This window comes from Pleurodeles waltl, chromosome 6 (assembly GCF_031143425.1).
Source record: "Pleurodeles waltl isolate 20211129_DDA chromosome 6, aPleWal1.hap1.20221129, whole genome shotgun sequence".
Classification (NCBI taxonomy): Eukaryota; Metazoa; Chordata; class Amphibia; order Caudata; family Salamandridae; genus Pleurodeles; species Pleurodeles waltl.
The window spans coordinates 538,795,850-538,823,815 of NC_090445.1; positions in this window are offsets into that span (position 1 = coordinate 538,795,850).

The following is a 27,966-nucleotide window of genomic DNA, read 5'->3' on the forward strand; positions in this document are numbered from 1 at the left end:
AGCCCCGCTGGGCCATGAAGGACCGCCAGCAAAAGCCCTGCTGGGCCATGAAGGACAGCCAGCACAAGCCCCGCTGGGCCATGAAGGACCGCCAGCACAAGCCCAGCTGGGCCATGAAGGACCGCCAGCAAAATCCCTGCTGGGCCATGAAGGACCGCCAGCAAAAGCCCCGCTGGGCCATGAAGGACTGCCAGCAAAAGCCCCGCTGGGCCATGAAGGACCGCCTCAAGCACCGCTGAACAGGGCACCGCTGCCTCAAGCACCGCTGAACAGGGCACCGCCGCCTCAAGCACCGCTGAACAGGGCACAGCCGCCTCAAGCACCGCTGAACAGGGCACCGCCGCCTCAAGCACCGCTGAACAGGGCACCGCCGCCTCAAGCACCGCTAACAGGGCACCGCCGCCTGAAGCACCACTGAACAGGGCACCGCCGCCTCAATTACCGCTGGCCCATGAGAGCCAAGGGCACTGACGCTACTGAGTCCGTCACGGGCAGAATGAAGCACTCTGGGCACAAGGCCCCCTCCAGAACCAGTGGAGAGATCTATCCACTACCTCTGTCCTTAGCAGGATGAAGGACTCTGGGCACACGGCCCCCTCCAGAACCAGTGGACAGATACATCCACTACCTCTGTCCTTAGCAGGATGAAGCACTCTGGGCATAAGGCCCCCTCCAGAACCAGTGGAGACTGTTATCCACTTGAGAGACTGTGGCTTTGCACTCCCCAGAATGGAACAGTGGGCAGACCACCCACTGTAGAGACTTGAGAGACTGTGGCTCTGCACTCCCCAGGATGGAACAGTGGGCAGACCACCCACTGTAGAGACTTGAGAGACTGTGGCTTTGCACTCCCCAGGATGGAACAGTGGGCGGACCACCCACTGTGGAGACTTGAGAGACTGTGGTGGTCATTCCGACCTAGGCGGGCGGCGGTTGCCGCCCGCCCGTCGGAAGCCGCCTGAATACCGCCCCGCGGTCAACAGACCGCGAGGGGTATTCTGACTTTCCCGCTGGGCCGGCGGGCGATCTGATTCAGATCGCCCGCCGGCCCAGCGGGGAAAGCGCCTTCCACAAGGAAGCCGGCTCGGAATCGAGCCGGCGGAGTGGAAGGCGTGCGACGGGTGCAGCAGCACCCGTTGCGCTTTTCAGTGTCTGCATCGCAGACACTGAAAAGCCTAGTTGGGCCCTGTTAGGGGGCCCCGCGACCCCCCCTACCGCCATCCTGTTCATGGCGGCTTTCCCGCCATGAACAGGATGGCGGTAGGGGGGGTCAGAATCCCCTCGGCGGCGCAGCGAGCTGCGCCGCCTTGGAGAATTCTAAGGGGCAGTGGAAAACCGGCGGGAGACTGCCGGTTTTCCCGTTCTGACCGCGGCCAAAGCGCCGCGGTCAGAATGACCAAGGGAGCACCGCCGGCCTGTCGGCGGTGCTCCCGCCCCCATTGGCCCTGGCGGTAGAGAACCGCCAGGGTCAGAATGAGGGCCTGTGTCTTTGCACTCCCCAGGATTTGACAGTGGGCATGTGACCCCCTTGTGGATTTGGCGTTGTGCACTCAACTGGCTGAGGTGCCCCCCCTTTCCCTCCCCCTGAGGTGCCTGTTTAGTTGCTCTCTGATGCCCCTGCAGTGTTCTCTCCGTCATGGTCGGGGATCTTGTGTGGGCCTCGCCCATACTGTGTGGGCCCAGTGTTCCACGGACTTGATTGGAGCACTACCTGGACTACTATGCTTGGTATTTATTTTGTAAATGGTGTATATAGATATTTTTGCCTACTTGATTTCAATATGTTACAATGGTTACACTCATTTTCTATTGTCTTTGCATTCTTCCAGGGGGGTTGAGGGGTGTAACTGTGATGTATTAATATGCATTAGTGTCTGTGTTGGAGTGGGTGAGGGTGGGGGTGTTGAGTGTGTATGTCCCTGTTTTTTCCCTCCCCCCTACCCTGTGTCGTAGGTGCAGTACTCACCGTGGTCTTCGCGCCGGCGTTCGTGCTCCTGGTAGAGGAGCAGGAAGACTATCACAGGTAGAATTTGGAGTTCCAGGTCCATGGTGTCCTCGTTCCTCGTTCCTCGTGGGGTGTGTAGAGGTCAGCGTTTTCCCTTCGAAATTCCTGTTTCTGCCGTGTTTTTATCCAAGGTGAATCCGCTCCGGAAAAGGTGGCGGATTGGCCTGTCATAATAGTGTGGGCGGTACATTGTCTTCCGCCTGTCTGTTGGCGGTGACCGCCGCTGTGTTTGTTTGAACCGGTCGGAGTGTTAAACTGGCTGTCTTTGTTGGCGGTTTCCTCCACGGTCGTAATTGCAAAATTTTTACCGCCGGCCTTTTGGCGATCTTACCGCCGCTTTAACACCGTCCGCCAGGATTGTAATGACCACCTAAGTCTTTTTGGTCCTGAGACTTCAGGGAACAGGAGGCAAGCTCTATCCAAGCCCTTGGAGAGCACTTCTTTACCGCAGCCAGAGAGCAGCAAGGCAGCAGGGCAACAGCAAGGCAGCAATCCCTCACAGAAAGCAGCCAGGTGAGTCCTTTGGGCAGCCAGGCAGTTCTTCTTGGCAGGATGCAGGTTCTGGTTACAGGTTTCTTCTCCGGGAAGTGTCTGAGTTGGTAGGGGCAGAGGCCCTGTTTATATACCCAAATGTGCCTTAGAAGTGGGGGAGACATCAAAGAGTGGCTTGAAGTGCACTAGGTCCCCTTTCAGTTCAATCCTGTCTGCCAGAGTCCCAGTAGGGGGTGTGGCAGACTTTGTGTAAGGGTAGGCCCTCCACCGTGCCAGCCCAGGAAGACCCATTCAAAATACAAATGTATGCAAGTGAGGCTGAATATCCTGTGTTTGAGGTGTGTCTGAGTGAATGCACAAGGAGCTGTCAACTAAACCCAGCCAGACGTGGATTGTAAGGCACAGACAGATTTAAGTGCAGAGAAATGCTCACTTTCTAAAAGTGATAGTAATATTATATGCAACTTCACCAGTCAGCAGGATTTTATGTCACCATTCTGGCCATACTAAATATGGCATTCCTACTCCTTTCAGATCAGCAGCTACCATTCAAACAATGTATGAGGGCAGCCCCAATGTTAGCCTATGAAGGGAGCAGGACTCACAGCAGTGTAAAAACAAATTTAGGAGTTTTACAATACCAGGACATGTAAACTACACGTGTACATGTCCTGCCTTTTGCCTACACAGCACCCTGCCCTATGGGTTACCTAGGGCATACCTTAGGGGTGTCTTATATGTATAAAAAGGGGATTTTTAGGCTTGGCAAGTACTTTTACATGCCAAGTCGAATTGGCAGTGAAACTGCACACACAGGCTTTACAGTGGCAGGCCTGAGACAAGGTTAAGGGGCTACTGAAGTGGGTGGCACAATCAGTGCTGCAGGCCCTCTGGTAGCATTTAATCTACAGGTCCTGGGCACATATAGTGCACTGTACTAGGGACTTATAAGTAAATTAAATAGTCCAATTGAGTATGATCCAATGTTACCATGTTTAAAGGGAGAAAGCATATGCACTTTAGCACTGATTAGCAGTGGTAAAGTGCGCAGAGTCTGAAAACCAGCAAAAAAAGTATCTAAAAAGTGGAGGGAGGCAGGCAAAAAGTTAGGGGTGACCACCCTAGGGCTGTCAGGTCTAACAACTGGCCTTTGATGGCATACCTCTCTAAAATGTGGGAGGAGGTGAGACAAAGTGAAAATGTAATCAATATGTGAAAGGCTACCATGTGCTCCTGAGTGAAATGTATATTGCTTTATAGTGGGAATATGAGCGCACCAGGTGACAGCAAGTCCCAGTGCCGTCAGAAATTCTGCTAGGGGACTGCAAGGGGATTCAACGTAACTAAGTGGCCAATGGTCCTCGTTTCACAAAGGGTACTGTGAAAGTCTCCACCCATACCCAATTCACCCTCAAGGATGTGTAACAGGAGGGCCCTCAAGTCTTCAAACATAGCATCATGCAGTCTGGGGGGAATGTACACTGAGGTGACGTTCACCACTCACCCCTCTCACATTATCTCCTGAGTGTGTCAGCCCAAATATGTTTAACAGTGAAGGGTGTTGTTCTGTGCACTAGGATTCCCACTCCATGAGATCTCACGGTATAGCCAGCATGAGCTACCATTCTATATCCCCACCTGTCCAGAGCCCTATGTGTTGTCTTGTGGTTGTGTTTCCTATAGAAGTGCCATATCATGTGAGTGTCTTTTGAGAAATTGGATTACCACCCCTCCCTTGATTTTGTCCCCCAGCCTGTTGTCTTTCCAGGAGAGCACTTTTAACCTAATCTCCTCATTCTTCGTATCCATAACTGCGGCAGGTTGAGGGACAGTGGGCTGGCCCAGGTCTGGCTGTAGGGGCAAAGGGACTGTATGTTAAAGCTCTTACCATGGAATTGTGACCGTGTCAGGGATGCAACGCTTCACATAGAACTGAACACACACCTTTCCCACCCTCCCTGTCTACCTGCATTGCAGACAGAAACATTTCCGCCACCCCAAAGATGTTCGCTGCAATGAAAAGTCAAAGCGTTCCTAATGGTCAGCAGCTCAATTCCGGGTTCCAGCATAGCAAGATTTTGCCCCTGTCTGCCTGAATTTGCCCGGGCCTTCTGTCTGTCCACCTTCCTCCTACCTCAATTCAATCTCAGGCTTCCTCAGGTGTTGCAAAGTACCATATTTTGCCTTCGGCTGCCCCTTGCAACTTTGCGGGAAAGATCATTGTATAATTATTGTCTCAGTCCCTCTAGGCGCATTTGATTTCAAAGAGGCTACATCACTGCCTTTGGATCTTGAGGGTGAAGTCTGAGATGAAGGTGATGGAGGCATTTTCATTGGTGAGAGTCTGCACCACTCAGGCAGTCTGTAGTATTACATCTTGATCTCATTAGTTGAAGATGCAGGCTATGATTGGGTGAGGCGGCCCACCCAGCTTCGTAGGTAGGCCTGGAACTCGATGAGCACGTTCCACCAACAAGTAATTGGATAGGCCTCATGGTTGCAGTTTTTCAAGGGTTAGTTCCTTGACAAGCAAATCTACTGCTGGACCTTTGGAGCATTCAGGGACTTCTATGTGAATTTTGTTTCGCCGCGATCAGCCTTTGTAGTCTTCCAGTCTGGCCTCCATAGTCCTCGTAGTTGGACAGAGTTCACCAATTTGGGCTGTAAGCACTGCTGTGTCCACCTTAAGAGAGGCCTAAGAATCTTCCAAATCCTTCACCCTGCCATCCATTTTGCACAGGTATGCTCCCACCAAGGTAACCTCTATTGCGACTGAGTCTATTTATGGTCTCTAGAGAGGTACGCATCCCAGGGATTGCAGTCATGACATTCTATCTTGCATGTACATGCAGGCAGCAAATTGAAGACGGCTCTCCACAAAAAGCTCTTTCGCACCTGCCATCTTAGATCAGTCAATAAGGATTCGAAGAAAATGTTGCCCACTTTATTTTCTAGGTTGCTTTTTACCAGTGCTGTTCAGTATCTCCAAATAGCACTGGCAAAGACAATGGGATCCAAATATAAGGCCTATTTGATTTGCCAGTGCTACTTTCATTATCACTTATATTCAGCCTTTCTCTCTCAAGCCAATGAGAGTAGTTAGAGCTTTTTAAAGTCCTTTTCATCTATTAAGTATTTAGATAGACTTAGGAGAAAATGGCTAACTGAGCGACAATGCATTTTGTGCTTTCAATTTTTTTTAACTTTACTCTAGAGCAAATCTGAAACACTTCAGGCAATCTTTCACAACTGCATATATTGTCCCCTGCCAGTATTCACCTTGAAAGATACACCTAAACAAATTATTATTAGAATTACATAGGACTTTAGTAACTCTCCTTGTCATGGTCACAGAAATCCGCCTCAATGCTGCCTTCGGTGCTCATCCTGTGGTTGATGCATGGAATGGTAAATATACAAAATGATCAATATACTTGTAAGCTGATATTCTAAGCTGATATTTTGCTTATATAGCCTTCTAAAGAAGAACATGATGAGAGGCTGGTTGGTGTGCTAGGTTTATAAAGGAAAGGGGTATAACCATCAAATCCTCTTGAAGCAGCTTTTCTGTGTATGTCTTTCATACAAAAGATGTATGAAATCAAAGGAGAGGGGGTCAGGACTAAGGCACACCTTGAAGTGGCAGTAATGCCAGTACAGCACCCAATGGGTTGAGACATGCCTTGGCTCTCTGATAATTCTATTACAAGTGTCTTCCCAAATTTGATGCTTATATCTTCCTGAGCAGAACATAGGAGAACTGTTAAAAGTAGAATGTTAATACAAAAATTGGAAATACATAGCTAAAAGACACCTGGATTGATAAAACACCATTTGTGTCATGGCGCAGGTCAATTTTATACATAATTGCATGATCACGAGAGAACCTAGAGGAAAGGGGCTAGGGGCACTATCATAACAGACACTGGACCACAGAGGGAAAGGTGTGCATATACACTAACCTCTTTTCTACCAGTCCAAGAGAAATGTTCTGGCAATGAGTGGGAAGCCTAAAGTCTTTATTACGAGAAAGCCGTATACTTTGATGGCCCTCTAATGATATTTCTGGTGCGAGGAAATAACAGGGATTTTAGCATGCGACTCATAATTAAGGTGTGTACCATTTGAAGTATTTTGTGAGAAGCATCTATTTCTGATGAGATGTGACCACAACGCGTTATTTGTTGTCCATGAGGAAATGTTGACAGCTATGGCATGACAGACAAGGATGACAGTGACACAATATGTTGATGAGGTGAATCATATGCTGAGCTGAAAACATGCAAAACAATTGTCTTGCATTCTGCTACCTTACTGTGACCCTTTCAAACAATGGTGTGGTGGCGACTGTATCTCAGAATACCAGAGTAGGGGCCATCTTACAGTGTTAAGTGCTATTCATAGTTCAGGATTACATGCCATATCGGAGGCCAAATAAGAGTAAATTGATTGGTCAATTGAGTATATTTTGGGAGTGAAGGTGGAGTTGGGATGTTTTTTTTCACTGAGATGGCAATGTAATTTCTTCTAGCTCACTGAGAGGATGAGAGAGAAGATGAGAGAGAGAGAAAGACCGTTGGCATGTGGGGGAATATGAACATTTATAGAAAGAAGAGGTAGGTTATTAATATACCCTTTTTAACCGGAGCAGGTTTTCAGATTATACCGAGATTGAAGTGCTTAAACTGAGTGAAGGATCGGAGATTTATAAAAAAAAAAAAAAAACTGGCTTAATTCCAGTCAGGTGCCCTGAGGTTCCCTAGAAAAGAATGGTCATATGTATTATGTGTTTTACTAGCTTGATTGGAGCATTACAGTTTCATGGACTATGTTGTGCACTTGTAGTGCAATCAATACTTAGAGATTGAGCAAGTTGTACCCCGAAAAGATACTTGCAAGATAAAGGTATTGAAATTATTTTGATCTCATGAAAACTCTTTCTGAAGCTTTATATATAGCTGATAAGCAACCTCTTTGTACCATTCACCTGGGATCTATGTAAAGATCAGAAAATCCAGACTGCGTTATGGTAGGTTCTTTATTAGGATCACTTCACATCCACAAGGGCCCTGTCTCAACTGACTGATGAAACTCCCAGTTTAAGAACCTTGCTAACACATCACCTCATTGGAATTAGAATGGTGCCAAGCAATCCATGCCAACATTCTACTAAAGGAATCTTCTACATGATACCAAAAACCACTTTGTTGGTTTAATTGGATGAAAGAGTGATAAATGTATTTGGGATATCAAACATAATAATAATTGGATGGTAGAGTTGATGATGGCTTTTTTAAAATTCCAACCAGCATATGCTTGTATTCTGGGTATTTGCCAGTTTATTTTATGAGCCAAGGTTCCAAAATCAAGGATAATGTCTAATTGGTTCTTTCTATCATGGAAGGTATACTGGAGTGCTGAAGTAGCTGGAAATAGAATAGCAAGAGCTATGAGAATTATGAGATTTACTTTGTTGATAAGGTGAGAGTGAGGAGTCAGACGCTGTTTTTAGAAAATGGGTGAAGATAAAGCAGTGATGGTAGCATAAGGTGAATGACATTTTTAGAGCCAAGAAGAATAGTTGAATAAATCTGAGACTGGGTGAGGTTGGATCTTAAGGTGGTGAAGTATTAGAGATGTGCATTGTGTTTGAGGAAAGATTTTTGAATAATCATATGTTTAATAATATGGAGAGTTATTCTTAGTTGTTGATAAAAATTATATTTCATTAGCATGTCAGTTTTCTTGTAATGAAGTACTTGCCAATGGCAGTGCAAGGATTTGGGCTGCAATATTAATGTGCCTTTCCTACTTTGTGGTTTGTTCAGCATGATAGAAGACTAAAAAAAATGTTTTCCAAACATAAGAGAGTAGGTCAGTAAATGAAGTGTGAGTACTATAGTCACTTTGTTACACTCGTCACAAATGAATGATCATCATATTATACAATAAAAGGCACATATTGCTTAACATAGACTCAAGACAAATGGTAAGTTTACCAAATTACTCTATGAAATTCAGACACCTTGTTTCACTCCTATGCTTTTGTTTGACATTCTATCCCTAATTTGCTTCTAATAAACCAAAAGACTAAAACACTTGATAACATGGTGTTTACCTCAAACACCCTGGATGGGAAACACATGGCCTGATTCAAATGTAAATCTATGCCTAGAGGTTTCTTCCTATGTTTTCAAAGAGTACTATTTGAAAACCTTTCTTAAATCCAATGTATGACCTCACAAAGTCATTTCTCCATGTAAAAATGCACATGGTGAACACCTGTGCATATGAAAACGCACCAGTGGCACTGCTCTTGCTCACTTTTTTCTTAAGAGGTAATCCTTTACCCAGAGGAAATCAATAGCTGTAGACCACAACCAGTTTAGGGGATGTTATCTTCCCTTGACATCCTTAAACTAATTTTTGGGTGTGTCTTAACAGGAGTAAATGTCAGCCCATACCCATGGTGGGAAAGGGACCAAGGACAACTTTATGAAATAAAACGTATGAAACAAAGCTAAACTTCTCTGAAGAGATGTAATGACAATGAAACAAGTGTCAGGGGTTTCTTTCGCACATTCCAGGTTGGCTTGGATGGTATTTTACTGGTCCGAAGCTGTAATACTGTGCCTGGAGTGGTGAAAGGCTTTTGTCATTTTACAGCTCAGCAAAGATGGCATGGGCCAATTCTATGCTTAAAGATTTTGCTGTGCATAAGGAAAAATACTTTGTCGCCTTCTTTCAAGGCGTGGATGGCACTTTGTCAATCCTATGCTTAAAAACTTTGCTAGAAAAACAGATATTTGAAGTAAGTTCAGGAAGGACCTTAAAACCTGCCTCTTCAACTGAAGCTCAGAGGACAAACCCTCTCAGTGCCTTAAGACCCTTACAAGTGAGTATCTGTGCTTTATAACCATTAATTTGATTTGAAGATTTATTTGAATACCCACAAAAATAGGATTTGTTGTTGATTTGAAACTATTATGGAGTTCTCATCCTTGAAAGCCCTCACTGAAGATTTACTCACACAAAAATCTAAGTGTGGTATTATTTTGCAGAAGTATAAAACCAAGTATTGTGAATAGCAAGCAGGGTTTCATGCTCTTAATAAAGGTTTCCTGTACACAGGAGCATGGATAAACAAATTCATGATATTGTGATGCCATGGATCTACAGGAAAACCCTTTGTAATGGTATTGGCAGAGTTAAGTGGATCAAGGGCTGTTTCCCCCTATTTCCCCAGAAGCCCATTGAATCACTGCCAATTCTCAGCACTCCTTCCCCCCCTTACTCATTTCCTCTGTTCTGTTCATCAACCTTTCCAGGCCCTTCTGTCCACATGTCCATGAATGACTCACAATTCTCTGCCATAATCTGTGATATTAATTAAAGCTATTTCAAGATATGGCCTTGATTGGAGTAATTTTGACAACGCTTAAAACGTTTGGTAGAACAGTTTACAATTCGTAGCATGCTTTGCCTACAATTATTTACAAGATTAATTATGGTTTCTGTGCTCTAAATTGAGAAAGTGCTAGTATACATTCTAGGGGTGTTCTCACTGTGCCCAGGACGTAACGGTTACGTCCTCGTTTGCACTGCTTGGGTGCCAAGGACGTAATCACTAGCGCTCCCCCTGACGGCCTCGCAACCCCAACCCATGGGCAGGGATGGAAGGAGAATCGATTCCCCTTCCACCCCCAAACCCCCCAGACCTCCCCCATGGCATCTGATGATGTCGCTGACCTCATCAAAGGCTTCCCCATCCCAGTGCGGATCGGAGGAGAAATGAAAAGCATTTCTCCTCCGATCTCATGGAGGGGGTGAGAGAGGCATGAAAGGAGAGGAAAGGCCTTTCCTCTCCTTTCATGCCTCTCTCTGCGATCAGGCAGCAGAAATACCCACTAGACACCAAGGATTGTTTTTGAATCAGAGGAGCGGCCCCTTGGGCAAGGTTCGCTCCCCAGTGGGGCAAATTAATTTAAGGCTATATCTGCCCCCCCGGGGGCGAATTGGTCTATTATAATTAGGCCAATCTGCCCCGGGGGGGGGGGGGGCAGAAACCCCTAGACACCAGGGATATCTTTTTTTTGTTCATTTTATTTTTTTTATATGTGGGGAGCGACCCCTTAGGCAAGGGTCGCTCCCCTGGGGGGCAAATTGTCTTAGGCCATAGTCTTCGTTTATTAGGCCAATCTGCCCCTGAGGGAGGCAGAACCCACTAGACACCAGGGATTTTTTTAGGTCTGTTTCACATGAGGGGAGCTACCCATTAGGCAAGGGTCGCTCCCCTGGGGGGGCAAATTTGTATTAGGCCATTTCTGCTCCCCTTTGGGGCAGATTGGCCTATTTCTATTAAGCCAATCTGCCCCAGGGGGGCAGAATCCACTTAGGCACCAGGGATTGGTGTGTGTTTTGTTTGGGGGGAAGCCACTTGGGCAAGGCTCGCTCCCCATGGGGGCATATTACTGCTGGCCATATCTGCCCCCCTTGGGGCAGATCTGCCTATTTTTGGAAGGCCCATCTGCCCCCAAGGGGGGCAGAAAGCCCACCAGACACCATGGATGATTTAAAAAAAAAAAGAGGGAGGGTGTATAGCCATACCCCCGCCCCAAATAAATGGGTCTAAAGTTGTTCTGTCCACCGGTGGGCAGATGGGGCACTTACCCCCAATACACTCCCCGGGGGGCAGAAAGCCTACTAGATGCCAGGGTATTAAAAAAAAAAATAGTGGGGTGGTGGTGACCCCACTTCAACTGTAGGGTTTTCAGCTCTTCCCCGCACACTAAAACATTTTATCCCATGGCAAGCAAGAGGACATTTGATTATTTTGGGTTTGGCTTTACATTTGGACCATGAGAGCTTGTCTAACTCTCAAAATCGTCCCACTTGGAATGGTGAGGGCTGCACTTTTTGGACTTTGGGAAACTGACATGTAGAAAAATCCACAAGACCTAGACACATCTGAAAACTAAACATCTGGGTGAGTCCAGGGTGGTGTGCTTCACATGCACCCTGCACCATTTTCTTACCCACAATGCCCTGCAAACCCCCAACTTTCCTGGAAATCACACATTTTCCCCACATTTTCGTGATGGAACCTTCCGCAATCTGCAGGAATCCACAAAATTCCTACCTCCCAGCATTGTCGCATCTATGCCGATAAAAAGTCTGCCTCACTTGTCAGCCTAGAAATGTTTTTTTTTTCAAACTGCCCTTTTGGACCCACTTTGGTTCCCCCGCAATTTTGTCATGTTTTTGGCTCTTCCCTGTCACAGGCACTTGGCCCACCTACACAAGTGAGGTATAATTTTTACCGGGAGACTGAGGGAAAGGTTTGGTGGTAGGAAATTTGTTCCGGTATGGTGATCCCACACAGAAATGTGGGAAAATGTGATTTCTTTTAGCTAAATTTGAGGTTTGCAAAGGATTCTGGGTACGAAAACACTGGGGATCCACACAAGTTACACCTCCCAGGACTCCCTTAGGTGTCTAGTTTTCAGAAATGTTTGGGTTTGGTAGGTTTTACTATATGGCTGCTAAGCCCTGGACCAAAAACGCAGGTGCCCCCCCCCAAGAAAAACAGGTAGTTTTGTATTTGATAATTTTGATGTGGCCACATAGTGTTTTGGAGAATTTCCTTTTGCAGTCACGAGGCCTATCCACACAAGTAAGGTACCATTTTTATCTGGATACTTTGGGGAATGCTGGGTGGAAGAAATTTGTAGTTCCTTTCAGGTTCCAGAACTTTCTGTCACGAAATGTGAGGAAAAAGTGTTTTTTTGGCCCAATTGTGAAGTTTGCAAAGGATTATGGGTAACAGAACCTGGTGAGAGCCCCATAAGTCACCACATCCTGGATTCCCCTAGGTGTCTAGTTTAAATGCACAGGTTTGTTAGGTTTCCCTAGGTGCCTGCTGAGCTAGAGGCCAAAATCCAAAGCTGGGCACTTTGCAAAAAAAAGCTCTGTTTTCTTTGGGAAAATGTGATGTGCCCACGATGTGTTTTGGGGCATTTCCTGGCACGGGCACTAGGTCTACCCACACAAGTGAGGTACCATTTTCATTGGGAGACTTAGGGGAATGCTGTGCGGAAGGCAATTTGTGGCTCCTCCCAGATTCCAGAACTTTCTGTCACCGAAATATGAGACAAAAGTGTGTTTTTAGCCATATTTTGAGGTTTGCAAAGGATTCTGGGTAACAGAACCTGGTGTGAGCCCCACAAGCCACCCCATCTTGGATTCCCTGAAGTGTCTACTTTTAAAAAATGCGCAGGTTTGGTAGGTTTCCCTAGGTGCCAGCTGAGCTAGAGGCCAAAATCCACAGTTAGGCACTTGGCAAAAAACAGCTCTGTTTTCTTTGGAAAAATGTGAAGTGTCCAGGTTGTGTTTTGGGGCATTTCCTTTCGCTGGCACGAGCCCTACCCTAGTTCCTTGATACCTATTTTTCACTCTTTATATTTCACCAAATGAATTGCTGTATACCAGGTATACAAGGAAAACCAATTGCAGAGTGGAGCTCCTTTATTGGCTCTGGGAACCTAGGGTTCTTGATGAATTTACAAGCCCAATGTATCTCCGCAACCAGAGGAGTCCAGCAGACGTAATGGTATATTACTTTTGAAAATGTGATATCGCAGGAAAAAGTTACAGAGAAAAACTGCTTTTTTACCTCAATTTCAATATTTTATTTTATTTCAGCTGTTATTTTCTGTAGGAGAAAGTAGTAGGATCTACACAACTGACCCCTTTCTGAATTTAAATTTTGTCTACTTTTTAGAAATATTTAGCTTTCTGGGATCCAGCGTTGGTTTCATACCTATTTCTGTCACTAACTGGAATGAGGCTCAAAGAACAAAAAATAGTAAAAATGATGTATGTTCCATAAAATGGCAAACTGGTGTTGAAAAATGTAGTTTTCTGATTCTAGTCTGCCTGTTCCTGAAAGCTGGGAAGATGGTGATTTTAGCACTGCAAACCCTTAGTTGATGCCATTTTCAGGGTAAAAATCACAAGCTTTCTTCTGCAGCCCTTTTTTACCATTAAAAAAAAAAAAGTCTTCGCTGTATTTTGGCTAATTTCTTGGTCTCCTTCAGGGGAACCCGCAAACCTTAGGTACCGCTAGAATCCCTAGGATGTTGGGAAAAAAGGATGGAAATTTGGCGTGGATAGCTTATGTGGACAAAAAGTTATGAGGGCCTAAGCGTGAAATGCCCCAAATAACCAAAAAAAAAGGCCTGGCACCTGAGGGGGAAAAGGCCTGGCAGCGAAGGGATTAATCAATTCTGTAATGCCCTACCTGAATTACAAGCCAGCAGAGGCAGGGGGAAGAACAGCACATCACCCTGCATCATGTCCACATTGTAATATAGTCCTATCCATACACCATTAGTTACAGGCAGATCCACAATGTACGATGGTTCTCGCCTGTTGTCAAAAGGTGTTTCGGTTTCACTATGCAGTGACCCCACCAACTGCTCTGGAAAGGGGTAACGTAGTTTGGCACCAGATCCTTTCAAATAAAGTATGTCTTCTACCTTTTACTGCTGTCAGGAGTTAACTCGTTTCTCTTTTCATCCATGTTGGGTTCTTTAAAAGAAGCACAGTGCTATGTTATCAGGGTTAAATGTCATGCAAAGTCACTTCCTGTGATGTCAAAAGATGTACATGTCAGTTCAGTTACCCCTGTAATTTGGGGAATATGACTACAGTGCACTGCAAGGGACAAAGAGGTGTCTATTTGTTGATAGGTCCACCTTGCTTAAGAAGGTAATATGGATCGAGCTCATGCGGTCTCTTGTAAATGGCACATTGAAAAAACTGTAAATTGGATAGGAAATGGTCAAACAGCTAATTCCAAGAATTCAAAAAGAAGCAAGCAAGTAGGCAGTTGGCAGTGCAGTATTTTCATCCTCATGTGGAATCAAAATGATTACACTGATTTAAAATGTCACTCTGCCCGTTGTTCATGATCCACAGCACATTTGTTAAAAGTGTCCACGCGAAGTACAAAAAATCAATCTTAACTATCTGGTGACCTCAATTGAACAAGTGTTTTTAACATATCCATTACCGAGTCTCGTGGACAGTCTTAAACTACATAATGCTAATAGGTTGCTGCAATATATGAAGAGAAAAAAGCCCCTCTGGACGTTTTCAGGTAAGTCAAATTAATTTGCATGACAAGTTAAAGTAGAATGAAACATTACATCAGTTACCGTTTTAAAAAGCTTCCCTTCTAAAGTCAGAAATATACCTTTGTAAGATGTGCACCTAGAAAATTGTAATTTATAGATTTATTTCGATTATAAACACACACCACCTTTAATATGAATCTGCAAGAGGTAGATTTTACAAAATACTCTTGTTTCTCCTTGTGTGATCAGGACAATCCTCAGGTATGATCAGTTGTGTCTCGTGGGTCAGGGCTGCGTGGGGGGGAGGGACAGAACATTAAATAAAATATAAAAAAATACACTTACCTTCGCTCCCGCGATGCTCTGTTCCCCTGCTCTTCCGGCTCATTCCAACACAGGCTCCCAGCCTGCCGTGCAGCCAATCCTGAAGAGATGTAGTTTATTATAGTTTTTGGGGAAAGGTTTTGCAGCTGGTGCTGCTGGCGGGGGGATGACACTCCTCTGCCCTTATGGAGGAGCCACCCCTGGGTATGAGCAAGCCAGGAATGCGCATGAGCACAATTTTTTTTGTTTCACTTTGTACTCAACAGGGGAAAATAGTACCTTGTGGAGAAACTCTTTGGCCTATGTCCACGTGAAATAATGTCCCTGCTTTCCCACCCTCGAAAGGCACTTATTCCTGCCGCTTAATTTATGAAGGTAAAAAATCCACCCTATAGGCAGATTTGCATAATCGTAAATATAACATTGTGCTTCGTAACTCTCCCTATAAATGTATAATTACAAATGCTTTATTTCAGCATGTACATTTGATTTATTATGCAAACACCTTTGTTTATCAGGCCCACTGTGTATCTATACTGCAAAAACTGAAATACAATTCAGAGTTCAGTCATGTATGGATCGTTTGTAGAGCTGTGTAATTGTAAAAGCTAGTTTAATTAATTATTAATTCTTCATTTTTGCTACAGTAGATTTCCATTATTTCTTGACCTTCATCTGCAAAAATAGATTCTCCAGTACTGCTTTCTTCTGTGTAAGTTGTATATTTTATTTTATTTTAATAATGTATTATATAAGGGAAAAGGTACCCCTGCCATACATTATAAAAACATTGCAAGTCACTGAGAAGTTCCATAACCATATAGATGATTGATGCCAAAGGTTGACTTCTTTTGTAAGGTAATGGAACTCTGAGGTGAGTGGCAATATCCTTGTAATATACGGCAAGGGGTACTTTATCCCATATAATACATGGTCACAGCAACACCTTTCCCACAAACCTCTTAAAACCTTGGTGTGTAGCTCTTTAACCCCTTTTACGCCACTGACGTAATGGTTATGTCCGTGGCGGCGCCTCTTAGGTGCCATGGACACAACCATTACATCCTTGTACTGGCCCTTGGGGAAGTGCTAGCGCTCCCCCTGAGGGCCAACCCCACAAGGTCAGGCATGGAAGGGGAATCGCTTCCCCTTCCACCCTGATCTCCCTCCACCCACCCAATGACATCAGCACGCAATCGCATGTTGACATCATCAGAGGGTGCCAGACGTGCTGGAAGCCATTTGCTTCCAGCGCGTCTTCAGAGGAGGAGGTGAGTTTCTCGTCCGGCAGGGGAGGGGGGATTGCTGACAAAGAGGCATTGGAGGAAAGGAAAGGGTTTTCCTTTCTCTCAATGTCTCTTTCAGCATTCCTGCTGCCCTATCGCAGCCCACTTGACACCAGGGATTTGTTTATGTGTGTGTGTCATGTGTGGGAGAGTGACCCCTTGGGCAAGGGTCACTCTCCTTGGGGGGGGGGGCAATGTATTTTTTGGCATTTATGCCCCCCTGGGGACAATCGGCCTTTAATTTTTAGGCCGATCTGCCCCCAAGGGGGGCAGAAAGCCACCAGAAACCAGGGATTGTTTTTGTGCCTGATTTTTTTGTGTTGGGGGTGGCCCCTTGGCCAAGGGTCGCCCCCAAGGGGGAAAAAGCACTATTGGGCAGTTCTTACCCCCTTGGGGGCAAATCAATCTATTTTTTTTAGGCCCATCTGCCCCCAAGGGGGATCAGAATCCACTTAGCGCCAGGGATCATGTGTGTGTGTGCTTTGTGTGAGGTGTGGCCCTTTGGGCAAGGGTCACCCCCCCAAAGGGGGCAATATAATCTAGGACATTTCTGCAGATTGGCCTAATTGTTTTAGGCCCTTCTGCCCCCGGGGGTGGGGCAGAAACCATGAAGACTCCAGGGATTTTGTTTTTCTTTCTTTTGTTTTTTTTTGTGTTGGGTGGCACCCCCTTGAGCAAGGGTCGCCCCAAGGGGCAAAAGGCACTATTGGGCAGTTCTGCAGATCGGCCTATCTGTTATATGCCCATCTGCCCCCAAGGGGGGCAGAATCCACTTAGCGCCAGGGATCATGTGTGTGCTTTGTGTGGCGGGGTGGCCCCTTGGGCAAGGGTCGCCCCCCCTAAGGGGGTAATATATTCTATGGCACTTCTGCCCCCCTTGGTGGCAGATTGGCCTATTTTTTTAGGACCATCTGCCCCCAAGCAGAGAACACTATACACCAGGGAAAATTTAAAAATGATTGGTGGTGGGGTGTTTGTCAACTGGCGAAGTATTTGCATTTATGATAATAACAGTTTATTTCTCCTTTTTGTTCTAGTTCAAAGCTTTTGCTTCCTTTAATGTTGCTTATTGCGGTTTTGGCAGTGGTTGTCTTGCGGCTTACGTAATTTAGGTAAGTAAATACATTTACTCCAGAGGAGTATTGTTGCCATGCATGAATTACATGTTTGTAGGTGGTGTACTGAATGCAGGATTGTGTGTGAAATTTTCCTTCGATTTATGCACAATGATTATTGTGTTGTATTATGTCTAATTTGCTTTCTTTTTCTTTTTGTGGGATATCATTGGTGATTGCTGTGACTGTGCAGAGTAGTTGCTGGTGAGTCAAGCTTTTTCAGGCAAGTGAGCGGTATAGTTTTTGAGTTTATAACTCTTAGTGATAAAGCTACACTTTGGGCCTGATTCTAACTTTGGAGGACGGTGTTAAACCGTCCCAAAAGTGGCGGATATACCACTTACCGTATTACGAGTCCATTATATCCTATGGAACTCGTAATACGGTAGGTGGTATATCCGCCACTTTTGGGACGGTTTAACACCGTCCTCCAAAGTTAGAATCAGGCCCTTTGTTTGTTACTTATCTTACACGGTGCTGGTTGTATGTTATGCATTTGTCCAGTTACTTTCTGTGGGAAGGATTATGGCTAGCCGTAGGATGACTGCTCAGCAGGTTGTTGGTGTGCTTTTTGAGTCGTCTTCTGACCATGATTATAAGACTGACTCTGCATCTGAGGCAGAGGAGGAAGTGCAAGATTCTGGAAGTGAATTTTCCATCAGAGAGGAATCATCTAATGATGAAGCCACTCTCAGTGCGAATGAAGGGCCTGTTTTAGAGGCGGACACTGATGTGCCAATGGTGCAGCAGCCAGTGGCTGAAAGGCTTCCCATTGGAAACATGGAGCAGCCACAGTTGCCTGCATTTACTGGTTTCCCAGGGTGTCGAGTTAATACAGAAAACTTTTTGCTGCCTGTCAACTTTTTTGAGTTGTTTATGGATGATATATTTTTGGAAGAGATTGTTGAGCAGACTCATTTGTATGCAGAGAAGTATTTGAGGGACAACGCTTCCAGACTTAGGCCACACTCTAGAGCTAGCCGGTGGATTCCCACAAATCTGGAAGAGTTGTACAAGTTCTTAGGTTTAACTTTTTTGATGGGGCCATCACTGTCTTCATATTGGTCTCCTACTCCTATTTCCTGAAATCATGAGTCATAACCGGTATGAGCTTCTTCTTCGGATGTTGCATTTTGTAGATAATGCTTTAGCCTTGCCACAAGATCACCCTGATTCTGACCGTCTTTTTAAGATTAGACCTGTCCTTGATCATTTGGTAGGTCGGTTTTCAGAGATCTATGTTCCAGGCAAAGAAATATCTGTGGATGAGTCTTTGGTCCTGTTCAAGGGTTATTTGGTTTTTAGGCAGTACTTTCCCAGCAAGAGGGCACGGTAGGGAAATAAATTGTATATGCTGTCTGAAAGCAGTACAGGATATGTTTAAAATTTCCGGGTCTACACTGGTAGGATTCCATTATTGATCCCCATGGTTTCCACCCACTTTTAGAGTTAGTGAGAAAATTGTGTGGGAACTTGGTAGATGACTGTTTAACAAAGGTCACCATTTATATGTAGATATCTTCTACAATGGAGTTCAGTTGTTCAAGGAGTTGTTCAGAGTGGACACTGTTGCTTGTGGCACATTCCGCTCCAATCGGAAAGGCTATCCAAGAGAGCTTGTCGGTAAAAAACATGAGAAGGGACAGTGCAGTGCCTTGCGGAATGATGAGCTTCTAGCTCTGAAATTTGTAGACAGGAGAAATGTGTACATGCTAAATAAGTGCTGGTGCTCAGCAGCGGAAACAACAAGCACAAATTAAGCACTGGTTATGTCACTGAAATGTCAGGAAAAACAGTTTTTTGGACAAATTTTGAGGTTTGCAAAGGATTCTGGGTAACAGAACCTGGTGAGAGCCCAACAAGTCACCCCGTCTTGGATTCCCCTAGGTGTCTAGCTTTAAAAAATGTGCAGGTTTGGTAGGTTTCCCTAGGTGCCGGCTGAGCTAGAGGTCAAAATCCACAGCTAGGCACTTTGCAAAAAACAGCTCTGTTTTCTTTGGGAAAATGTGATGTGTCCATGTTGTGTTTTGAGTCATTTCCTGTTGCTGGCACTAGGCGTACCCACACAACGGAGGTACCGTTTTTATCGGGAGACTTGGTGGAATGCTGGGTAGAAGGAAATTTGTGGCTCCTCTCAGATTCCAGAACGTAATGTCACCAAAATGTGAGGAAAAAGTATTTTTTTAGCCAAATTTTGAGTTTTGCAAAGGATTCTGGGAAACAGAACCTGGTGAGAGCCCCACAATTCACCCCATCATGGATTCCTCTAGGTGTCTACTTTTCAAAAATGCGCAGGTTTAGTAGGTTTCCCTAGGTGTCTGCTGAGTTAGAGGCCAAAATCCAGAGCTAGACACTTTGCAAAAAACAGCTCTGTTTCTTTGGAAAAATGTGATGTGTCCAGGTTGTGTTTTGGGGCATGTCCTGTCACAGGCGCTAGGCCTACCCATGCAAGTGAGGTATCATTTTTATCGTGAGACTTGGGGAACACAGAATAGCAAAACAAGTGTTGTTGCCCATTGTCTTTCTCTTCATTTTTACATTCCAAATGTAAGACAGTGTGTAAAAAAGACATCTACTTGAGAAGTGCCCTGTAATTCACATGCTAGTATGGGCACCCCGGAATTCAGAGATGTGCAAATAACCATTGCTTCTCAACACCTTATCTTGTGCCCATTTTGGAAATACAAAGGTTTCTTGATACCTATTTTCACTCTTTATATTTCAGCAAATGAATTGCTGTATACCTGGTATAGAATGAAAACCCATTGCAAGGTGCAGCTCTTTTATTGACTCTGAGTACCTAGGGTTCTTGATGAACCTACAAGCCCTATATATCCCCGCACCAGAAGAGTCCAGCAGACTTAACGGTATATTGCTTTCAAAAAGCTTATAAAATGTGGAGAAAAATTGCTTTTTTTCACCTCAATTTCAATATTTTTTCATTTCAGCTGTTATTTTCTGTAGGAAACCCTTGTAGGATCTACAAAAATTACCCCTTGCCAAATTCAGAATGTTGTCTACTTTTCAGAAATGTTTAGCTTTCCAGAATCTAGCATTGGTTTCATACCATTTCTCTCACTAACTGGAAGGAGGCTGAAAGCACAAAAAATAGTAAAAATTAGGTATCCCAGTAAAATGCCAAAATTGTGTTAAAAAATTGGGTTTTCTGATTCAAGTCTGCCTGTTCCTGAAAGCTGGGTAGATGGTGATTTCAGCAGCATAAACGCTTTGTTGATGCCCTTTTCAGGGAAAAAAACACAAGCCTTTTTCTGCAGCCTTTTTTTCCCAGTTTTATTTTGTTTAAACAAAATTTTCACTGTATTTTGGCAAATTTCTTGGTCTCCTTCAGGGGAACCCACAAAGTCTGGGTACCTCTAGAATCCCTAGGATGTTGGTAAAAAAGGACGCAAATTTGGTGTGGGTAGCTTATGTGGACAAAACGTTATGAGGGCCTAAGCGTGAACTGCCCCAAATAGCTAAAAAAAGGCTTTGCAAACATGAAGAATGAAAAAAGAACCTCCTGTGCAAAATTAAACACATCAAAAGTCTGTTAGATATTTGTTGCAAACAGATATTAGAAACAGTTCGATACAAGTCAGTTTAAAAAAAATATATATAAAAAGCTGCAGTAAATCAGAATGTATAAAAACATGCAGAATGATTCCAATCGTTATATAATTATCTAAGGAATGCAAAAAATAATCATGTTCTTTCTGCTACTCACTGCAAGCTAAAACAAATAGAGCAGAAAAAATAACAGAAATCTTAATTTAAACAGTTGCTCCTTGCCATCCCTGACTTTCACCTTGTTACCAGGCTTTTGCGGTAGGCACCGGGATGTCAGAACTGGACTGCAATAACTTTTAACAGTCCAGTTTTGACATCTTTTCTTTATAATGGTGACTTACTAGTCCATGACCATAAAGAAATTGGAGACATGCACTTATACAATGCTAGCAGAATCCCATGTATTATATTATTATTTTCACCTAAATATGTGATATTTCTGTTCATTTTATTTTTTCATTATATTATTTCAGTAAAATGTGCATCATATTCCTCATCACTGGAAAAACGTTTTATGATCAAAGTGAATGCCCTAAAACATTTTAGGTAGCTGTTGCTTGTTTGTTTGTGACACATTCTCTGCAGAACCTAACTACTTCTTGGTACTACAGCACCAGAGGCATCTTGGGAAAATGGCTGTTTCGAGGACTTGCTAATTTACATTCATTCAGCTTAAAGTTGGTAATGCATGCACATATAATGTACACAGAATTATACACAGCTCACTGCTTCTTGAATAGTGATTGTACGACAACCACCACAGCACAACGTCAGTGAAAGTCACAGTGCAGGACTCATTAGCAGTGCTTAATTTGTGCTTGTTGTTTCTGGTGCTGAGCACCAGCACTTATTTGTGGGGGCCTGGGCTTATTCTTATGCCTCAAGCATTTGCTGTGAGAAAAAGACACATATGAGAAAGACGGAAGAAGGAAAAACTAAAAGGCGTCATAAAGGGAGAAAGTAGAAAGTTGCAGGATGAGCTGAAGGGGCAGGGGTGTCAGTAAATGGATTTAAAAGGCCCGAGATGGCTTCAGGATTACGCTGCCTCAGGATTCAGTGCTGGCTGATTTAATTACAGCAGTCTCGTGTTTAAGAGAAGGGCTTTGAGCACCGGCACCTCTTTATTTACAAATTAAGCACTGCTCATTAGTACTGCTGTCCCCATCTCTCAGTAGGGTGTGGGTGAATTATCAATTAGGTGCGGTCCACGCAGGTGTCATGGGCTCCGACTTCATAGAACTGAGGTCAAATACAGGTTCTAAATTGACAAAGGAAACTATAATTCAGGTTATACATAATCCGTAGATTCCAGCGCAGCAACAGTTCTCCCGGTCTCAAAAACTATACAAACTTGCACTTTCACACAGCACAGATATTCAATGTTACACGTTTCTCGGGCCAATTGATAAAAGGAAATGTAAACTGCACCTTTTGAAGTACAGTTCCTCACAGGTGCAGACTTACAATGCTCTGTAATTAAAAAAAACGCAGCAGTACTATGCATATAAAGTATCGCCATTGTTGATGCAGATGTTTTAATTAAATTATTAATGAGTGTTATGCGTATTGATTAACAAGAAAATTATAAAAATAATTAACCATCGAAAAATGTATGTACACGTTTAAAAATGTGCTTACAAAGAGTGGCCATCAACATTTACAAATTATGCTAAAGATGACAAAAAATATGTGAGATGTTAAAAATGTGTAATAACAATGTAGTAATATGTCATATTGAGATGTATAACGTCTGTTTTACATTATATTGTAGAGCTAACTTAGCCAAAGTTGTGGCCTAGATTTGCCAGGCCTTATGCAGAAGCTGAATTACTAGCGCACAGTAGAGAAGCTAACGTGCTGAACTGACCCCGAACCACTCGTGCTAATAAAGTCTGCTTAGCTAGAATTTTCTGCAAATGAACGGACAGACAGGAGATGAGGGAATCAAACTTGCAACATAGATTGTGTAGAGTAGACGAGATGTACTTTCCTAGGACTTGAACAGTAGAGACACTGACTGGAGAAGAAGATGCAACATTTTCGATACCTGATGAGCCGGATAATGAGGACATGGTACAGTGAACTAATCAACACCCAGAGAACGGCGTAATATTAGAATTCATAGATTTCTAAAATTAAAATTATTGGTTGGGTAATAACTGGTGATTAATTGACCAATTAAGAATTAGGGGATGGACTGAGTGACTTTGATATAATGTCGTGACAAAAGGATAAAACTTCAGAACTGATGTAGATGCAGATGCAGAGGGAGAACTGATGTGGATGTTAGATGTCGGAGGTTAGGCGTGGATATTCGAAGAGATTCAAGACTCTGTCATTGGACTCATGCTCTTGAGAACCTGATGTGTTACTGATTGACTGATGCCTTTTCTTTCTAGGTGCCAACTGCACTCTTTATATAGTTTTTTTCTCCTAGTTAGATGTTTTTACAAATTCATGTTCTAAATTGCTTTTGCATGAAGTCTCACATGTTAAGGCTAATCTGGGTTAGGTAAGGTTCCTATTGGGTGACACTGACAGTGACAAATGATTGACAAACTGGTTGCTGAACTCTGCTATTAATGTTGACATATTCATCTTTGATGGCTAATGCTGAAGCATTAGAACTTATGTTTTCTCAAATTCTGATTAGATTGTCTTATTGGTGGTCACTAATGAATTAACATTGAGTTGATTGAATAAAGTTTTGCATTAAACTCATGGATTAGTATTGTAACTAATAGGGAAATAAAATTGTTAAAGCGTATACTGAGTCATGGTTATTCATGAATTGTTGATGTCTGGCTTAATGGTTATTGATTATTGATGAACATTGGTTACTACATAACTAGGATATTCCACGCGAATCAAAAGGTTCATCGGCCTATCCACGTCCCCTTGTAAGTTTACTTACTAAGGACCAGGTGCGCTAGCACCAGTCACAGGTTCCCGAGAGTTCTGCTGAGAGAATCGTGTATTTCCCAATGCTGACTGTACTTTGAGTACAATCATGCATTGTTTAAAGCTCTCCAGATGTGCAATTACACTATTTTATCACTTGCCTTTTTCTGCTTGAGGAAACAATGTTTTCCATTGTGAATCCCCAACACCACCAGGAAGTTTAGTGGTGATTTGTTCCCCATCTCACCCAGGAACAGGAGTTACCCTAGGCCTTTGCAGGAATAAATCTCTATTTTCAGGGTGGAAAGGAGGTAGATAGGAGGTTGGGAATACCCACTAATTAAGACTTTTGTGGCTATTCACAAAGTTACAAGGCAAAAATATACCTTGAAATATTACTCCCAACTCCTTTGGAGTTTATTAATACTGAATTTGATGCACTTATGGCAGAGAATTCAGCATTACTACATGGAGTTATGGCTGCTAAGCTATTATATGTGAATGCCCAGCTGCTGCATACCTAGCCATTTGTACGTGTGAACTTGATTCATGAAAGCAAATAGCTTTGTGACTTGGTCGCACAGGGTTGAAAGCAGGGGCGGCTTCTCAGTTAGGGCGGAGGAGCGTCGCACCCTCGCCGGCAGCAGGCGCTGCAAAACTTTCACAACGAGGGGATTTCTTCTCACTCACTCCCGCCCGCCCATTGTTTGCACCCCGTCCCCGTTGTCCACATTGGTGTTGGGTCTCTGTCTCTCTCTGCTCTACCTGTGATGTTTGTCTGCCTCTTGTCTCTCTCTGCTCCACCTGTGACTTCTTCACCCTCTCTTCTGCCTCTTCATCCAAATATTCATATTGCAAAAGAAAGAAAGCAAAAACCGGATGCTGCAAACGACTTCGACTTCATAGTTGCCTGTATTAGGAGAGTATCACTGGCATAGTGCACAGATTAATGGAACTGGCTGCTTCTTTAATTCTGGATACTCATTTGTCCTAGCCCAATTTCCTGGGCACCATTCTGTCTATTGCCCATCTGTGGTGCTCTGCCTTAGTCAACAACTACCCTATATGAGTCCATTGTTCTTCTTTACCTCAGTTCTCACCTTAGTATACACCATACAATTTGCAAGATCCATGACTTTCAGGGAGCTGCACCACACTGCCAATAAGGAGCTAGTCATCTGTGACATCAGGATCTTCTTATAGGCGGGCATTACTATCAAGATAAGTTTTTTTCATTAGGTGAGTGCCCCTGACATTCTGCTGCTCTCGGAACTAACTACTCCATTAATGGTACTCTAAAGTCACAACATAAGGTGACCAGGTGACCCCTGAAGCAAGTGGTATTATTGGAACCTGTAACGTGATGTGTCTCGAGAAGCATTGTAAGCCCTATATATGCTTAAGAGGCATTTAACACACACTGATATTTCTGTCATGTATACCCCACGACAGCAAGAGAGTTCTAGATGAACCACTGAACAAACAGCCATCACTCTGGTAATTACTCCCTTTGAAACATACCCATTTATCTGTAAGAGTCTGTGTGGTATGAGTCACCTTAGTACATTATGGCAGAGCTGTGAGAAACATTGAAAGCATTTTGTCCAATTGTCTGCATAATGACTTTAATTATAATTCACACAGAGCTGTAAAAGCATTCCAAGTCTGTACCCATGGCTCAAGCTTGCTATCAGAGCCTGTTTACTGTAAGATGTGGGAGGATTCCTTTTCTGTCATGTCCCATTTATAGTGACACTGTCCTGAAGACCTCTTGTCAAACACTGTTGGGAGCTGTGCAGCCACCCTTAGGTTTCTGCACCCTTACTCTCCCTTTCGCTCTCTCCTCATTCCACTAGAGCCTACCACCTCATCCTCTCAAACTATGTACCCTTCACTAGCCCAAGGTCCCTCTCCCAAACTCTTACGCCGTCACAGGTTTAAGCCCCCCTCTCTTCTAATCTTGCCACCTCAATCTCCTAGCCTCACAATCGTAAATGTTCTTCCTCACTCAACCACCACTCTCGCCCTACCCCTCACTCCCACTCATTCCTCATCATCATTCTCACAAACCCTTCATTCCCACCCCACAATCTACTACCGACACGTTCACTTAGAATCACCTCTTCATCCCCCATCCCTACTCCTTCAAAACCCTTAGTCCCCCACCCTTGTCTGCTCACTCTCTCAAACTCAGCCCTTGCTTGTGAGAATCCTTGTTCACTCTCCCTGCTCCTTCGCCACCTCTCGCAACTGCCAGCCACCTAACTTAACACCCCGACCCTAGTCTATCGCCACAGTCTCACTCTAGCAGCTCCATTTCCTTACCTTCCTAAGCCCTATGCCCCATTCACTTCCACCTGAACATTTGTGAAGACAGACCAATGCAGAATGATTTCCAAATGTGTCAGACATACAAATAACCCTTTCAATGTAGCTTTATATGCTGTACCATTGCTAGGGAATGTGTATTGCTGCTATCTGCGATGCTACTGTTCTGTGTATGTGAGGCCCAGTGTTCAGTATTCAGGCTGTATACACGCTGAACTGCTTACTGGTTTAGGGCAAGAGCTACTAGATTACTTCCCAGCAGCTTATCTAGTACACATAGGTAGGTCCCGCTTTTCCCTTATAGAAGGTGTCTTTTTTATGTTCCCAAAATCCGATGTTGTGTTTCTAATTGTTTTTAACTATGGAAAGGTCAACAGGCTGAATGCTAAATTAACAAGCAGTGGCAAAACCAATAGGTCTAATATGCATTTTGATGTTATAAGCCAGACTCAATGCCTATCAGCAGCAGCCCGACTGAAGGCTGAGTAGGAGCTACAAATTGTGGCCAGCAGCAGCTAATTTTCATTCTGTCATCGGGTATGCTGAACCAAAGCTGTCCAATAGAAGGATAAAAAGGTGATGACTGATACTATGTACTAACTCCATAATACATGCTTGAAATTAAAGAGATTGCACAGTTTGTTGTTGATTCCATAAGACTTTGGTTATCTTGAGTTCAGGCTGGCCCAACCCAAAAAAGGAACACGCCTTCTTAAGGTTAACCGTGCACACAAGATTCTAAATAAATGGCTAAAAACAATAAAACCTGATCCATTTATGTTTAAAATGATACATTGAATGCCAAAGGAAGCACTGGAAGAGGAAGGAAACATCGAAACAGCCATTAGCCTAATGGTGAGAATAAAATACTCTGTTGGGATGAGCCTAAATGTGATTTACAATGTCTCAAGCTAATGGCTGAAGGGGCTGAAGTAAGGACGTCACTCATTTGAATGGGGATGATAAAAAATCACTCTCTGTTTATGAAACACAGTGGGGCCTATTCTCAATGGTAAACTTACATGTGAGTAAATCTACCTGTGCAAATTTACTCTTACACTTTGTAGTAAATGTACTACTTTTGGCTAATTACCATTACCAAGTGCTAATTTACTACAAAGTATAGACTTGCATGTCCCTTCCCACTGAAACATGAGGCAGAGACAAATTTCTGAGTGCAAAGTTACTACAGAAACCACTGAACCATGGGGCGGAGACAAATGTATGTGTGTAAAGTTATTACAGAAAGGACACAAAACAGTAATACATATACTCCAGCTCAGACCCAATGTAGGTCCAGCACCACACAAGGCCAACCACTACTACTGCAACAGCCTGCCATAGGAAATAATGGAGGCAAGGACTTGAAATAGAACAACATAGGAAATAATATTAAAATAAAGAAATTCATTTTGACTTTTTAAATTATATATGTACATTTAATTTAATGTTTAACACATACATAAATAAAAATTAATATTTTATGGTAAAGTGTGTGCGTTTGAAGAAATAATATAATAAATTCAAACTAATTTTATCCATAACATTTTCTAATTGTTCATACATAATAAGTAAATATATATCACTACCAATGAGATTTTTAAAATACATCTTTACAAATTCAATGACATTTACTTTATTATAGTTCAATGAAATATTTAATTTGAAATTAAGTTAATAGCATTAAGTTACAACTAGCTCATTTGTACAGACGTCTCTGCCAATGGGGCAGAGATCTCCCTCTGGTAAAGCATTAGGACATTTTGAAGTTCATTAAACTTAAAAAAAATTCAGCTTTAAATATTAATGTA